The sequence below is a fragment of the Anopheles moucheti genome (genome assembly GCF_943734755.1).
Source record: "Anopheles moucheti chromosome X unlocalized genomic scaffold, idAnoMoucSN_F20_07 X_unloc_4, whole genome shotgun sequence".
Lineage (NCBI taxonomy): Eukaryota > Metazoa > Arthropoda > Insecta > Diptera > Culicidae > Anopheles > Anopheles moucheti.
Window position 1 is genome coordinate 630,001 of NW_026453548.1, and position 5,000 is coordinate 635,000.

The window sequence follows — 5,000 nt, forward strand, 5'->3', positions numbered from 1 at the left end:
GAGATGTCGATGGTGCTCATAACAAACATCGACTCCTTGGCGAGCGAGGACCAGCTGCGTCGGGCGGTGTTGACGGCTCTCGGCAAGGAGCATTCCGAGGCCACCTTCGACATGTGGGAGCGGCGAGACGGCACGAAGCGTGCTCGCGTTCGTCTGCCCCGGTCGGATGCGGAGCATCTGGCTGGGAAGCGCCTGCTCCTAGGACACACCTCCTGTTGGGTGTGGGAGGTCCCGAAAGCGTCGCTGGAGGAGAAGCGGTGCTTCCGATGTTTGGAGCGCGGCCACTTCGCCGGGCAGTGCTCGGGAGAGGACCGCAGCAAAGCATGTATCCGGTGTGGCGCGGAAGGCCACAAGGCAGCGAGCTGCACTGGCGAGGCTCGCTGTTTGAAGTGTGGCGGCCCGCACTCGATTGCCGCAGCTTCGTGCAAAGCTGCAGCCACACGATGATGATAGAAGTGCTCCAGATAAATATCGGTAAGAGCAGGAGCGCTCAGGATCTTGCGCTCCAGCGGATGAGGGAGGAGGGAGCAGACGTGATGCTCATCACGGAGCTCTATGCTGTGCCGGCCAACAATGGGAACTGGGCATCCGACGACGCACTGAAGGCCGCGATCGTCACCAGTGGCCAACGGTTTCCCATACAGCGGGTGAGGAGCGTGCAGCATCCGGGCATCGTAGCTGCCGAGGTGGCGGGCATCGTTGTCATCTGCTGCTATATTCCGCCATCGATCGGCCTCCCGGAGTTCGAGCAGCAGATGGACCGGCTGGAGGTACTTGCGCGAGGCCACCCTTGCGTGCTGATAGCTGGTGACTTCAACGCGTGGCATGGGGCCTGGGGGAGCGAGCGGGCCAACCTTAAGGGTGAGGCGCTCCTTCAGACGGTTACCAGCCTAGGATTGGAGGTCCTCAACCGCGGCACGGAGCCGACATTCCTGGGGAACGGTGTGGCTCGGCCCAGCAGAGTGGACGTCGCCTTCGCGAGTCCAACGCTCTGCCGATCGGATGGAGCAGCGGAGGACATCAGCTCCTGGCGGACGCTAGACCGCTACTCCTATAGCGACCACCGCTATATTCGGTTTGCGGTCGGGCAACAGCATCGTACAGGTCAGCGGCCCGGACGGGGCATTCATCAGCAGGAAGGTGTCGAAGTACGGGAGGCGGGTACTCGCTGGCGAACTCGCCAGTTTTGCCCCCGTACTTTCGAGCTGGCACTTGAGGCGACCCGTTTTGCCGATCGGGTGACCGATGCGGCAAGCCTGGGGATGGTGCTTACGGAGGCCTGCGACGCTACCATGGCGAGGATTGGGCAGTCGCAGCAGCAGAGGAGGAACTGCAACACATATTGGTGGACTCCGGATATCGAGGAGCTGACCGAGCGCTGCCGGTTGGCTCGGGAGCGACAGTTATTGGCCCTCGACGAGACGTCCGCCGAACTGGCTTCAGAGGAACATCAGGAGGCGCGTGCTGCCTTAAGGGTGGCAATTAAGGCCAGCAAGCAGCGCCAGTTCGATGAGTGGCTGCAGGCCCTGGCTGCAGATGAGACGGGACAGTGGTTCCGGCAAGTGCTTCTTCGGTTTCGGGGCAGCTGGACGGCGCGTGAACGCGATCCAGCGGTGTTGCAGCGGATCGTCGAGGAGCTGTTTCCGGAGCATCCCCCGGTCGAGTGGCCGGACGTCACGCCTTCGGAAGGGGACACTCCGGTCCGTCCGATCAGCTGCGCGGAGCTCCAGGCGATAGCGAGCGAGCTGCATCCGCGGAAGGCGCCTGGCCTTGATGGAGTACCGAACGCTGCGGTAACGGCTGCCATCCGGAAGTATCCGGAGCCATTCGCTGGTGTCTACCAGCGCTGCTTGGACACCGGCGAAATACCACGCGAATGGAAAAGGCAGAAGCTGGTGCTGTTGCCTAAGCCGGGTAAGCCGCCGGGCGAAGCCTCGTCCTGCCGCCCGATCTGCTTGATCGACAATCCGGCGAAGGTCTTCGAGAGGACTACGCTGGACAGACTCAACGAGCACCTGGAGGATCCGGAGGCACCTCGGCTGGCCGAGAACCAGTTCGGATTCCGGAAGCAGCGGAGCACCCTGCAGGCGATCCAGCTGGTGGTGGAAGCAGGCGAGCGCGCGATGTCCTACGGACGGACTAACAACCGGGATAAGCGCTGTCTGCTGGTTGTGGCGTTGGACGTCAGAAACGCCTTTAACACCGCCAGCTGGCAGGCGATAGCGATGGCCCTGCGTGAGAAGGAGGTTCCAGCGCAGCTGCAACTCCTGCTCCGCGACTATTTCACCGACAGGGAGCTGGTGTACGACACCCACGACGGCCCGGTGTCACGTCGGGTGACGGCAGGCGTTCCACAGGGGTCAATCCTTGGCCCGACTCTGTGGAACGTTATGTACGACGGCGTTCTGCGGATCCAGCTCCCTGAAGGGGCCACCATCGTCGGCTTTGCCGATGACATCGCCATCCTGGCCGAGGGCTGCACACCCGAGGAGTCGGCGACGGTCGCGGAGGCTGCGATCGACGCGGTGATGGGGTGGCTCGAGGCACGTCACCTTAGTCTCGCCCCCCACAAAACCGAGGTGGTTCTGATATCGAGTCTGCGTCGAGGACGTTTGGAAATTCCTGTGCGCGTCGGCGAAGTGGTCTGCACGTCAAAGCGATCGATACGCTACCTGGGGGTACAACTCCACGAGAAACTCTCGTGGAAACCGCACGTGGAAGCGGCCGCGGACAAGGCCCTCCGTGCGGTGGCGGTGGTTACCTCGGTGATGAGGAACCACAGCGGCCCCCAGGTGGCCAAGCGGCGGTTGCTGGCAGGAGTCGCTGAGTCGGTGATCCGGTACGCCTCGCCCATCTGGGCTAAGGCGACCGACATGCAGTGGTGCCGAAGACGACTGGCCCAGGTCCAGAAGCCACTGGCACGTGGGGTATCGAGTTCGTTCCGCTCGGTATCCTACGAGGTGTCAGTGGTGATGGCTGGTTTGGTGCCGTACTGGCTGGTCGTCAACGAGGACGCAAGGTGCCATAGCAGACTGCTGGTCGAGCCTGGCGCCAGCAGGAAGGAGGTACGAGCGGCGGAGCGAGCAGCCACGATGCTGCAATGGCAGGACGCCTGGGACCGTGCGGCGGCAACACCATCGGCCAGCCGCTACTTGACGTGGGCGCACGGGATGATTCCCGACCTGCACCGGTGGACGGGACGAAAGCACGGGAAGGTGGACTTCCACCTTTCGCAGGTGCTCTCCGGACACGGATTCTTCCGAGAGTACTTGCACGTCTGCGGCTTCGCGTCGTCTCCGGAGTGTCCACGGTGCGTGGGGTCGGTCGAGTCGGTGGCCCACGTCTTGTTCGAGTGTCCCGTGTTTGAGGAAATCCGTCACGAGCTGTTGGGCTGGGGGACACCCGAGTCGGTCCAGCTTAACAACATCGCAGAGAAGCTGCTGGAGAGTGCGGAGTGGTGGGACCGCATTCAGAAAGCAGCAAAGACCATCACCACAGTGCTTCAACAGCTGTGGCGCGATGAGGAAGCGCTCACCAATGGTCGAACGGAAGCGGCTTTCGCCGAGGACGAGGAAGTGGTCCTCGAAAGTGTGGCCGCACTCTTCGGTGAGGAGATGGACGACGTCATCATCGAAGACATCACGCGGCGCGTGAACGAGTCGCGAGCAGCGCGTCAGCGATCTGCCCGCAACCGACGGCTTCGCGGCAGAGCGGAGGATCGGGCGCGAGTGCGACTGGCTGCGGACGTCGCAGCAGCACTGGCCGCCCGAGATGACGAGGTACTGCGGACGGCAGTTGAGGCGGAGCGAGCGGGCCTAGCTCCTCCACCTATACCGAGGCGCAGCAGAGGGGGACCACCTTCTCCGGAGACGTTGAGAGTGCGCCACGAGCGGCGTCTATTCATGCAGCGCGCATGGCGAGCTCGGGTCCAGGCTGAGGGACCCTCGACGACGCGCCGCCGTCGGACCGCGCCTACGGAGGCGGATCGGATACGGTCGCGACGCAACAGACGGGAAAACGAAAGGCGCCGTCGTGCTTCGAATGCGGGCCGACGATTGACACCCGCGGAGGAGGCTGCCGCCAGCGAGGCGGAATGGTCAGATCGATAGATGTCGGGTTGACTTCTTGAGATCTCCGAGAGGGGAAAGAATGAGTGAGTCACGCGGACTAAGCAAGCGTACGCCTTTAATATGCGGTTAAGATACGATTCTATTTAATAAAGAAATAGGGAAAGGACATCCAAAAGGGTTCGTAAAGACGCATGACAAATCCCTGGCGGGCGACGTCGTGCGTCAAGAGCGTGGGTTTATGCTATTGTTTGTTAGAACATAATGTTTATGAACAATAAAACCTGCATTTGTTAAAAAAAAAAAAAAAACGAAGTGGAGCTTGCGGCTTAATTTGACTCAACACGGGAAAATTTACCAGGTCCGAACTTATCGAGGTAAGACAGATTGAGAGCTCTTTCTCAAATTTAAGGGTAGTGGTGCATGGCCGTTCTTAGTTCGTGGAATGATTTGTCTGGTTAATTCCGATAACGAACGCGACTCAAACAAGCTAACTAGAACGCTGTCAGCAGTGCACCTCCGGGCGCACCTGACGTCAAGGCCGGCGGCCCCTTCACGGGCGGTCGTCGGCCACGTTTGCCCTGCTTAGCGGGACAACTTGTGTTTAGCAAGGTGAGAATGAGCGATAACAGGTCCGTGATGCCCTTAGATGTTCTGGGCTGCACGCGTGCTACAATGTGAGCAGCAGCGTGTTCTCGCCAATTGGCGCCCCCATTCCGAGAGGAACGGGAAATCACCCAAATGCTCATTTAGTTGGGATTGGGGACCCCATGAACCTGGAATTTCTAGTAAGTGCTAGTCATTAGCTAGCGCTGATTACGTCCCTGCCCTTTGTACACACCGCCCGTCGCTACTACCGATGGATTATTTAGTGAGGTCTCTGGAGGCACACCTTCCGCGGTTCCTTCGTGAGCTGCAGCTGGCATGGCCGAA